The following is a 13107-nucleotide window of genomic DNA, read 5'->3' on the forward strand; positions in this document are numbered from 1 at the left end:
TACATGATTTTCTTTCGTAAAAAACGTAAAAGTAGACTCAGGAAATGTTGAGGTATATCAGTTTCCTTTCCCATCATTTTTCTTCTATTACACAATTCCAACGATTCGAGAACGATGATCGAGTACACTGATGATGTAATTCTTCGAAGCGAGTGCATTATCGTAAAAAATTTCGTTGAAAATACGGGAAGAAAATTCTACTGTCTTGACACTTGTTTTTATCCCTTCACTTTTTCAACTTTTCTCTCCTACCCTGCCCCCCCTTACTCTTTTTCCCTTTTTATTTTTCTTTCTCTCTCTCTCCTTTTTCTTCTGAGTCTTTATACCGAACAAAGTTTTCGGAAGTTCGATGTCTCGTAAATTTTTCATTAATCTCTAGAAAATAGAAGGTTTTAATTTTCAAGGAAAAAATTTACCTTAAGAAAAAGAGAAAATAAAATTGAGAGAGATTGAAGGAAGAGGAAAACAGTTTACTAATTAATGATCTCGATGAATGAATACAGAAAAATGAATTACGATAAATGACGTGTAATATATTGTATATTTTTTTATTATGTTGTAAAAAGTTTATAGTAATGTACTGTTATCTATATACGTACATTTGTTACGTATATATGTTTCGAGAATGTAATCTTTGATACAGTAGATATTACTCCTGTAATTCGTTTTTCGATGAACGAAAGTAAGAAAAACAGAGTAAAGAAAACATAGGGGAATCGATTCCTCACAAATTTTATAAAAATCCATATTATTTTTATAAATGTAGTCGTACACATATAAACGAGAGAAAAACATAAGAAAAATTTATAAAAAATTCTAAAGCAATTGCGAATTTTATTTGAGAAATTTTTAACCTTCCTACTACTGCGATCATTTATATCTTTGTGTTATAATATTGATTTGGGTATTGGTATTAGTGCGTTCTGCATACTACGTTTTTATAGTCAATATTGAGATAAAAATATAACGTAAAGTCTTTTTTTGCCAATAGGATATCGATTTCTTTAAAAAAGAAAACTGTAGTCATAAAGCTAGAGAAATTTCATTGGATTTTGTTAGTTAAACATCGTCGATAAATATCGATTTACATTCATATATTTCTCCACATTTTTTTAGCTATCCTTCTTTGATAGAACAACTTAGTTGTTAGATATAAAATTTTTATAGAAAAAGTCTAAACACGACCGTTAAGAAGTAATATATTTAAGAAAGGAGAGAATGACAAGAAAAGTTAAAGGTTGCTGAATGAAACAAAAAGAACATGGATCTATGTATGCATATTTATATTTAAATATCTCTTTTTCTTGGCAACAATACCACCGCATAATTGTTATTAATATCACGTAAAATTACATGCGATAATATCTAAGGATCATTTAGAAAAAAAAAATTAATTCCAAACAGCGAGAAAATCGTTAAGGTTGAAAAATATTTAACAATACATTCTGATCGTACAATCGAGAAATGTAACATTTTTTTTATAAATACATTGCGAAACATGAAAGAAATGAACAACTCCTTTCATCGTGTGCCAGGTAGAAAAGTCAATCATTGTTTCCAGTTTTGTGATAGAACGGCGAACAAGTTGGGAACAATACGGGTTTCTCGAGGTCTGAAAATCTGGCAGGAATCTTCCTTCCTGCCGCAAACGCGGTACGTCCAATTCTTGCTTTAATTACGGCGACTTTGCGTCAAGTTGCTGGTACGGAAGCAGTTTAATGGAAACGAAGAACTTCGGTCTTGTAGCCGCTTCGGTTTTGGCTCGTATTGTGTGTCGAAATTATTCCATCCCACGACTAACTATTAAAAATTGTCAATTGTTCTCCTCCCGTTCAATATACGCACATACACACATATATTATATAGATGCGTTCACGTTGTATTTTCTAAAATTAATAAATATATTTATAAAACTGAACATATATTAAATTGAATAAATATTAAAAGAGCGTATCAAGTTTTTCCACAAGCACAGTAATTTACACGACGTTCCATCATTTTCATTCGCTGATGTATCTTGTATTTTATACAATATATATGATAACTTCCATCACAGTAGTATGCTATAGGAACATATTAAATCGTGCGATGGTACGTATTTTAAACAATGGATTTGTTCCACGCGACTACTTGCATCGCGCGTAATTGCTCAGCTATGAGAACAATATCTCTGTTCTCTCTTTCATCTCTCTTCTCCTACCCTGCCTTTTCGCTTACTCATTACAAAATTTCTCTTGGTCCTTTACTTCCGTCAATATCAGTAAGTTTAAAAAAAATTTTTCGATTTTCATAAATATTAAACTTCCATGTTTCTAGGATAATATTAAACATTTATTTAACGTATCGCATGCGCTTTGAAAGTTTCATGTACATTTAGCTACTGTTTTTTTAACATCGTTTATCTACAGAAAGGAAGATATTCAAATATTTTGTTATACCCGGTAGCAAATCCGAGTGAAATGGAATAGCCAGACTGAGAAGTTCGAAACAGTATGGTAAAGCGATAACACTATTGAGAATGGTAGTTTGTTGTTAATCGAACGGAAACGCATCGATAGTAAGTTCGTTTCGACAAAATCGTTGCTTTCGAATTGATCAGGAAACGAAGAAATTTACGTGACCGGAGTAATTATCGGATCATCAAACGAAACGAATATTTTCTTGTGAAATACTTGGATAATTTTTTCCGAATAATTTAGATAAATCTAATTTAATAAGCGTAGTTTTATTAAATTAAATCAGTTTGATCTAACGCAACAATGTTATTCGAAACTCTTGAATAATTAATGAAGCATAATTACTACCATATTAAAAAATAATTGTGTACTACAGGATAAAGTATCACAAATGAAATGATTTTATCACTGTATAATTGATATCTTTCGTGTTGTCACTTATCGCTTAACCTTTCCACCAGGTAAAACTATTGTCCCACGTGTTGGAGAACGCACGGATGATCATTCTTTCAGAATATTCACGGATGCACGGGTGTCTCCACACGAGAAAGAGAGAGAGAGAGAGAGAGAGAGAGTGTGTGTGTGTGTGTGTGTAACAAACGGGGGAGAATAGATGCGTGCATACGTGGCTCTTCTGCGCTGATTAATTCATCCCTCGCCAATATCAGACACTGTCGGTCCAGCAGTGCAGAGGTCCGTACGACAAGCCATTAAATTTAGGAACGTTACCTCGATGTGTTTTCGAGCGTACATTTACAGTCCTTGCTTTGATAAAACATATTCCTTTATATCGAAAGTTCTGCATAAAAGAAAAATAAGAAAAATGAAAATTTACATAGGACTTTTTATATTAATTACTAACACATGAAACTTTTTATATTAATTATAACACAAAAAATATGTATAATATATGGTACAGTATTGTTTAAAATCCAATAAAATTTTATATTTTTCTATAGTATTAATTTCTACAGCATCATTAAATGACTAATTCATAATAGTTCATTAACGCAAAAATCTGATGTGGGTATATAAGCCGATGAATGTTGTAAAATGCGATCTATTGTTGTTAAAATGGTAGAGGATATCATAAATTTATCGAAGAGAATTGAAAGAATTCGTATCAACTACCGTGCACGTACAATCGCGAAAGAGAATATGGCTCACGGTAGAATGGCTTTAATTTGGCGACTACCATTAATTATGCTAAAACAACGGTATCATTTCGCAGTAGAATAATCGCCGAAATCGCGATTAGCTCGCCGCTATGTAGATATACATATATATATAAATATATATATATGTAAGTATGTATGTATATATGTATGTCTGCATGTAGATACATAGCAAAGCACTAGTATTAGATTCTCAGCGGCATTCGTTACTTATTATCGTGGGAGGCACAATATCGAACAATATATGTCTATATATATCGATTTAACAGTACATCGACCGCAAATACAGAATATTTTTGCATTTCATCGACCAGTTTCAACTATTGATTAATCGAAATATAAAATTATATTGATAAAGTTGGAATTATGGATACTTAAATACACGATAAAGTACAAGAGGTTCGGCCAAATACGAATCTATTAAAAAGTTCAATGAAAATAATTTTATATTGTGAATTTTAATGAACAATAAAAAAACTGATGAGATATTTGTACGTAGTATAAATGCGTTCTTCAAAACCTTTTATGAAGGGAAGCTATCGAAAATATTATTAAAAATTGTTTTTATTCTATTATTTTGTATAAATGTAATTGGTAATATTTCTATATTCGTCTGACCGCAATATTTTATTTCGAAATTGAATAACGGATGGAAAAGAATACAGTTTGATCAGTTTTCTATGCGCAGCGACATCGAGTAAAATGGATATAAGCCAACGATTGGACGTTCTCTTTGGAAGAAGCAGTTCTCTTTCGTTCACGAAAGTACGCGGAATACTTTTCGTCTATTCTACTATTTGAAGATTTATTGGTTTCTCGTGAAAAGTGATAAAGAAAATTACTCGTAAGATTTTATTCTCCGCTAGGAATATCATTTTAATCAAGATCAAGGTAGCTATTTCTCTTTTAAATAAAACATTATCCGATAGTAACAAAAATTAGCTGTGATAAATAAATCATCTTAAAATAACCCGATAATGATAAAATAATATTTACAAATTTAGTTATTAGTTTTATAAATTAAATAAACATCGTTGATTTAATCCGTTTTATTAGCCATACGATTATCATAGTTTTATTTTCAATATATTAAAAAATATTCCAATACTTTGTCGAATTTGAATTTGTTTGATCAATTTACAAACATATTAATTAAAAAGATCTTGAGTTATGTCCTATTTACATTAATTATAGATACATGCATATAACAATATGTAACTATCACTGTACGTTTTTTCACATTTTTATCAGTCGAATAAGCATACTCAAAGGAACGGAAACTAGTCGATAATGGCTCGATCCTTTCGCTCGCGTGCAAACGCTTGTTTCATTTACTTTGACGTACCCACTCAACCCCATCCTCGACGTCTATGTCGATTTATGACCTAGCAGGAGTCCCGGTCAGAATTTCATTTCGAGAAGAGAACATTCACCCTTTCCTCGGGGAGTCATCCTACTTCTTTGCACCTCGTTCTCTCTCTCTCTCTCTCTCTCTCTCTCTCTCTCTCTTTTTCTTTCTTTCTTAAATGCATTTTTCGTTACTTGAAAAAAGTTGTGAAAAACCTCTCTTTAAAACGAATCTCTTTTTCCTTTCATCTTTGTTTGTTCGTTCTTATTCCGTTCTCATAAAGATATTATTTAATCTGTGAATAAAAACGATATACATTCGTAAAAGAAAGATATAGAATCGAAAATAAGAGACACATGCACGTGAGAATGGATGTTTTATACGCATGAAAGAACATGCTTCCAGTTATCGAATATAGACGAGAGCTAGCGTGTTCTATCTATCTATACATCTATCTACACGTTCGCGTCTCGCTCGGTGGCATGTAGAGACGCGAGTTGGAAAAAGTTTCCTCGGGTGAACCGTGATTCATGGTCGGGCAGCATCGCTGCCCTTGTTCCTTGTCGCTCAACAATTTTATAGGCTTATCCGTTACATCCTGATCGTACTCTGAGCGTCGTTTCGAGCCAACTTTCACGTGCAAACGTCTCTGTTCTTTTTTTCCTTTTTTTTTTTTCTTTTTTTCACGCGTATTTAGTCATTTCGCTATCCTGAAACATTTTTTTTTCTTTCTTCCTATTTTTTGTTCTATTTTAGAAATAAGAAAATTGTCAAAATTTGAAAGCGTTATATAAAAACTTAAAATTCCCTATCCGTCACTCATTCATAGTAACTCATCGGTCTCCGTTGAGTAATACGAAAGATTGTTCCGCGATTTTCTTTTTTTAACTCGGTAACGTGAGTAACGCCGTATTATGATAACGTATCGACCGATAACACTCGTTATTCACTTACAGGCGGCTTAAACTCTGCCGTGTCGTGTATATCGTTTTATCCGGTTCAGTGTTTGATATATTATCGTTGTGCTTGTGCCTATTAAAAATAAAGTGAAATTGAGAAGGAGAAATCGTTGGATTTTTAATTAATAATAAATTCGAATTAGACTTTGTAAGTAAATATATATGTATGTACGTATACGAAGAGAAGAAATTAATATTATTCGATGAAATCGTTCGATCAGTGATCAGAATGAAAGAGTAGAGAAAATATTTCATGCTATGAGGATATTATAATGAAATGGATAAGAAAAATGAAGGAAGATCTTGGAAAATTTGATTCCATTTTTTTCGTTCTCCTTACGAATACTACGACTTGACGGAATCAATATTTTCTATCGTAGCTCGCTCGAAGCTTCTGAGATACGATAACGATATCATCTAACGCTATATCTCGACATACTCAATAGCGCGAAAATATCCGAAATTTTTATAGCCAAATAAGTTTTTATTAATTTTATTACTCCTAAATTTCTCGAAGATGTTATAAATTCTTAGGACAGTACGTGATTATTACGATTGATTTTTCTATTAATAGTTGCTCTATTAATTTTTCTTACTACATTCAAATCGGTATTTTAGATAGCATTCAAATCAATTTGGACTTTTCTCTTGACTAAAATAGCAATGAGACGAATATCGATACTTGAATGACCATGAAAACTTAAAATAGTATCTACAACTTGGCATACTGTTCTAATTGATTAAAAATTATATTAAAAATAAATTTACAATGTCTTTCCAAGCAATAATGCGAAATAGAAACGATATTTATTTTATTACTGCAAAATACGAAAGATAAAACGTCCTTCTAGAAATTTCAAAAACAGTATTAAACTTCATCTGGTTTTATCTTCTGGAAATTAATTGTTTAATCGCATTCTCGATGGTAGTTTACGTAGTAACGTCAGAACAAACGCGTTTCTTCCGTCAACGAAGAGCCATAATTCGTCTTGCCTTATTTTCCTATCTCAAGAGAGGACGAGATGCACGACGAAAACGTCGTCGGGGATTCCATCCTATCCGAGCATGTCTACTGGCTGGCTTTTCTTGAAAAAGCAGCTATACCTTGCTGGATCGTCGACCATAATTCTAGAGTATATCTCTTTCTAGGCTTTCAACGAGTAGGATCCTCTCGTAAAATCTCGCCAATCTTCTTTTCTCCTTCTTTTACTTTTCTTCTACGATCCATTTTTCCTCCTTATTGTATGTTGATGACTATACTGAATAATTGTACAAACGTAAAGAAGATAACTCAAAAAGATAACAATTACATGTGCAATAGAGAGATTCTATATGAGAATGTCCAAGTTTATATTTCACATGTTTAAGTATTGGAAAAGTTATAAATTTAAATTACAGAGAACGATTGATAGAAGCTTATATCATTCATTCCGAAGTCCATTTTCGTTTCCTTTTATGATCATAGCTAAGCTATTACTCAGTTCGAGCTTTTCCTTCGAAGAAGGTAGATAACTATCTACTACCCAAAGTAATAAAAAGGCGACGAAACCTGTGTAGCAAGGAACCATCTGGAAAGTATTCTCGTGGGATAGGGTGGACTCAAGAGTGCTTTTAAACGTGGTTAAAAAGGACCGCGTGAGAAAGGCTCGTGTCAAGGATGAACGAGAGCAAAATAGTTGGCGGTCGGTTAGGGGAATGCAATGCGGAAGGAAGGAAGGAAGGAAGGAAGGAAGGAAGGAAGGAAGAAAGAAAAGAAGAAAAGAAGGAAGGGTAGTGGTCAATGGGCGAACATATTTGAAGTTTTCGAGCAGCTTGGAATTACCCTCGTCTCCACCCTTTTTCTTTCCATATAGATAACTACATACCTATGTACATACATCTATATATCTATATATTAAAGTATATCCTTCGAAATATAAAAGAAGAAGAGAGTGACGCGTGAGTTGCTCGGAGAGAAGGGTTATTCCTTAGAGAGTAACGTGCCGTTATCGTCGTCGTTGTCGACGTCGTTGTCGTCGTCGTTGTCGTCGTCGCCGTCGTCATCGTCGTCGTCGTCGTCGTCGTTGTCGTCAGGGTTGGCACGATGGCCGAGGAAACAGGCCTATTGTAATCGGAGTGGCGCGATCTTCCTCGGGTCGAAAAGCACGCTTTGCCAATAGCAAGGGGTGCCAAGACAATGACGGAAAGAGCAAGACGTCTGGTCGATGCTAGACGGAGGGATACCGTGCGTCGAGGAATGCCGGTTTCTGTTGAAGGGGCGTTGGATCTGTATTGCCTTGTCGTATGAACCGAAGCGTTGTGATAAGATATACTATCCTTGTAGAAGGGCTATTCTAACCCTGAATGCAGCCAGTCGAGACATTGTCGATCCTGTCTGTCGGTTGTAAATCGTAAGAAAGTATTTAGTTCTCTGAGGATCGACGAAGTAGAATGATTCTTTGGCGGCGTTCATAGCTAAGAGATTTCGTTTTATCATTGATAGCTTGGAAGAAGATAAAAAAGATATAAAGCAATGCATACCCACTTTAACGACGTAAATATCTGCTAAGTAATATTCAGAAAGGCGTGAAGAATTTGATTTACGAGTAAAGGGAGAGATGTAAAGAAAAGAAATGAAAACCGTTGTGGTAAATATTCAAATTTCATTCCATCCATGCTACGCACGATCTTTCTTTGGTGTGATAAACGTCGTGCTTTGTGGAGAGATGAAAAAAAGAAAAGTTTCTTCAGACGGATAAAAGACGAAAGAAGTTGAAAATTATCAATATTTTCCTTGTTCTCTTGCCGGCAAGAATGTAATTAAAAATATACCTCGTATACTTCAAACTTGTTCGAGGTTCTTTCGCAAGACTCGTAACGTAAAAGTTGTGCAATTTTGTCAGATAATAAAATAAATTAATTATATGAAAATGAACCGTCTTATCTGCAATCATAAAAATTATATCCAATTCTGAAACATGCCAATTGGTGGATATCTCTTGGTAGAGAAATTACTTGCAATATTATCAATATTTTTAAGTTTCTTTCTCTTTGTGCAAAAAAAGATATCATTTTATCATTAACAATTAGATACAAATCAATTATAAAGTACATAATACTTCGTTAGAATTTTGAATATTTCAACTTTGTAACGCGTCACACCTTTCTCTCGTCTCTTTTTTTTGTTTTTTTGTTTTTTATTTTTTTTTCATTCGACGCGCTACGATTCGTGAACAAATTGAAATAGTCGCGAAACGAGAGAACCGCCACCCTTTCCGTTCATCCTTCGCTAAACGTACGTCGCACGTGCTACGCGCACTTCGACATCACGAAACGCGAAATTCGAATCCGTTCGTGCTCAGCAGCCCGAAACCTCATCCGACCAGAGCGGTTTCCTGATTTTTCTTTTAACGAACGACTGAGCGATATCATTACTTTTTCTCTCATGTACGATGAGTTACAAACGAATTCATTAATATTCTTAATGGTATTCGACGTTAGATCAAGTTTTGTGTGTGTGTGTGTGTGTGTGTGTGTGTATATATAATACTTTTTCCTTGTAAATAGTTCTACAGTCGTAATAAATATTCTATTGAAAATTGTGAATAAAAGTAATAAAATTGTAGAAATTAGTCAGATGAATTTTTTGCCCTACTGTCGGTAAATTCTTTCGAAATTTTTGCTAAATTTATACATTTTTTATAAAATAATCCATTCTAGTCATTTTAAGGGTATGATTTAACATTGATCACCGAATTGATCGGAAACATTATCGTACCGAATAGATATAAGCGAAAATGTACGTGTGAGGAAGAGAAAATCGAGAGAAAGAGAGAGAGAGAGAGAGAGAGAGAGAGAGAGAGAGAGAGAGAGAGAGAGAGAAATAGAGAGATAGATGAGAAGACTGGTATAGGTTTTAATAAGCTTCTTTAGACGAAGGAGGAGAGGTTGGATCCCAAGACGTTTATTGGTCCATAAAGCCGTCGGATACGCGGTTCTGTAACGATCTATTTTCCCTGTTCCAGTGACGGTTCAACCCACCCACGTAAAGACATCGACAACATTTACGACGAAGGTTTGGAACCTTGGACGGCTGGTATCAAGAGCGACACATTGATGCACCGACTATCGATTCGTGGCAGCACCAACGGTGAGGAGACAGCGACCCGCTGGCAAGGAAATTTCGATAGACGTGAGTAAACCCACCCCGATGCATTTATGCTATCCATACAAGGTGTCTCGATAATACTCGTGTTCTTTCAAAGTGTTATCTTCAAAAGTTAAAAGAGTATATAGACTAGGATAAAAAGACTCTTGTATCATGGATCTCTTGCAGAAAGCTGCAATTATTTTTTAAAATTATATATCGATATTATTTCAATATTACATCAAGTTCTATTAAATTTTCCAAAATCATTATTAGGCTTCTTACGATAACGTTAATGCGTTAATTATCGGATATTTTACGAGAGAACTTTCCAACTAAGTTCATCAAGATATACTAGGATATAAACTTTTTAATACCTCGTCGAGGAAGTTCAACATTGAGACACCGTATATACTCGTCGATATCCTCCCTACATGAAAGTTGCGAATATGTAACCTCAAGTGAGTCACGTATCATCCATATGTCGACGATCGTCTAGGAAGGTTGTCGTCCTCTCGTCGATTCAGCCGGTTTTCTTATTTCCACCACGATACTCCTACGCAAAAGCTAATTTTCTTGGACCACGTATTAGTTTTGCTAAAGTACACATGATCTTCCTCGCGGAAGCAATAAAAAAAGAGAAAAATTCAACCATCTTACGTGTTAGAGTATATATCTAGGAGCTTTGCATCAACAACACTTTTCTATACTTAATATTTTTATGTCGGTGAATAAGACATAAAGTCTGACTATCGGAGAAATATAAAGAATAGATGGTGATCGTGTAGGTTAAAAAGAAAGAAAGAAAAAGAGAGAGAAAGAGAAAGGATCGAACTAACCATAGAAAGAAAAAATCTTTTTTCTCACGCAATATCCTAGTTAACGAGCTGCACCAAGAGCTGTTAATGCAATTGCAAGAAAAATAACAGCACCGATCCGATATAAGTATCGAAAGAATAGTTCGATAGAAGGGAAAACGTGGGAAAGGGTAATCGAGCAAAGAAAGAAAACTATAGTAAATGAAAGGAGAAAAAATGTAATGGAAAAAAAGAGAAAAAAGAAAGGTAGTAAGCAAAAGGGAACGAGAGAGAGAGAGAGAGAGAGAGAGAGAGAGAGAGAGAGAGAGAGAGAGAGAGAGAGAGAGAGAGAGAGAGAGAGAGAGAGAGAGAGAAAGAGAGAGAAATGAATGGAATAAACGAAGCTATAAGGTGTTCTCTTATGAGGTCAATGGTGTACTATGCTGCTATCTATGATACCTACATACTCGGGTATGTTGCAGTAAGAGCCGAAATTATTGGCCAAGGTGGTACACCGCAGCGTATTTCCATTCTCTCTCTCTCTCTCTCTCTCTCTCTCTCTCTCTCTCTCTCTCTCTCTCTCCCTCTCTTTATCTCCCTTTCTCCTAACGACCATGAAAAGTAAAATTCAACATGGCGCAACGTTGAAACGTTGTTCTTGTTGAAAATTATTTTTACGTTCCTATCAATTTTGGATTACTCTCGCGTTTACGATCATTTTCCTCGGTTGGGTATCGTTGGTAACGTCTACTATATATAGATAAGCGTACTTTCTCGTTCGCGAATATTCCTTCGTTCTACGATAATTTTAATTTACATCTTATTAAAAGACTTTCATCGTTGAGGACATAGTCATGCGTTAAGGTGACTTGTAAGAAAGCTCGATGATACCTTATGTTCACCTCGAATCAGTTCACGGTCTGTAATTGTTCTACGAGAGACTCATGAGAACGTTGTCACATGAGAAGTTGTAATTAATGATGCGGCAAGTTAATGATCCAATTAGTCAATATAGCGAGGCAATGTGCTACTCTAATATTATTTGTCTGCTTGGAGTTCATGGTGAGAGATCGAGAATGAAATAGGTATTTCCTATCGTCTGCCCGATTATACCATAATAATGATATACATACATGCATAAATGTTCGATTCATACGTCAGTTATAACGAATAGACGAAGAGAAATTTACAAGTTATGCAAATCGAAAATTCGTACGATCGAATGTTCAGTGATATCTTCGTTATGTCGAAGAATGTAATGAAATTTTACAATCACTCGATAGTATTGTAATTCTCGACGTTTGTTTTTCCAAATATTTACCGTGAAATAATATTTTGATTCGCGACAAATATTTGATATCCAATGTACTCTATGTCTACTTGATCCTTTGAAACTCGGATAAATAAAAGCATGCTTTTATTTATTTAAGATCTATCGATAACAAAGCTTATTTCTCGTTATACATGATTAATGACACTCGAACGTGGTTCTTCAAAGAGAAATCGTATACCCTTTCTCGAATACTGTTTCGTAAGCTACACTATCTTTCTTCTATTATGAAACGAATCGTTCGCTGCTAAACAACTTGGGATATCTTCGAAAATAAAAATAGAAGTTAACATAGATTCGGGGTGTGCTGGGTGATAAGTCAACGACATAGAAAAGAATGGTGTAATGAAAAAAAATCTCTTCGTCCGTCGTTGAACGACGTGGGCGTCATATGCGTATGTCACGCGTGCTTAGCGAAGTGGATTTGTAACTGAAACCGGTGCGCAAATACGCGGTCGGAAGGAAGAGCCAGACGCGCGTGCCGCATGCCGCTTACATTTCGTGACAAGAGAGAGCTAGAAAGCACGGCACACGTGCACACCGTATTTGTTTTGTCATTACGGCGATTATTACCCCACCTACGTGTTGTCAGCATACACACATGCGCGCGCGCGCGCATACACACACGATTTAAACGAATCATTAGCGAATTTTAAAAGTACGCAAACGTGAACGTTTGCATGTCCGCTTCGGATTTATACGCGAGAGTGATTCAATGTCGGTCTCTGCTTTTTTTCCCCTGGTTTCTTTTTTATTTTCATAAAATACTAACACGGTTTGTATGCTACGTGAAAATCAGGTCAACTTTACATCGCGTTCGCGATAAATGTGTGTTCATTAGTCATTCGAAATTCTGTCAGACTTTCCGCCGACGATATTTGATCCGCTCTGGATTTTAACGAGAAACGTTTCATAC

At 34.9% G+C, this 13107-nt stretch overlaps 1 protein-coding gene across 7 annotated transcripts in view; it reads left to right on the plus strand.

Annotated features, from left to right (window-relative positions):
• LOC122637822 overlaps positions 1–13107 on the plus strand; it is a 231169-nt gene that overhangs the window by 171000 nt on the left and 47062 nt on the right. For 6 of the 7 annotated variants that reach the window (XM_043830218.1, XM_043830220.1, XM_043830222.1 and 3 more), the window contains one exon: positions 9943–10109. The gene's annotated coding sequence lies outside the window, so the exon portion shown is untranslated. Of the gene's footprint in view, positions 1–5742; positions 6087–9942; positions 10110–13107 lie in introns of those variants that run through there. The other variant, XM_043830225.1, reaches the window with a different exon arrangement.

Source organism: Vespula pensylvanica, chromosome 2 (genome assembly GCF_014466175.1).
Source record: "Vespula pensylvanica isolate Volc-1 chromosome 2, ASM1446617v1, whole genome shotgun sequence".
Lineage (NCBI taxonomy): Eukaryota > Metazoa > Arthropoda > Insecta > Hymenoptera > Vespidae > Vespula > Vespula pensylvanica.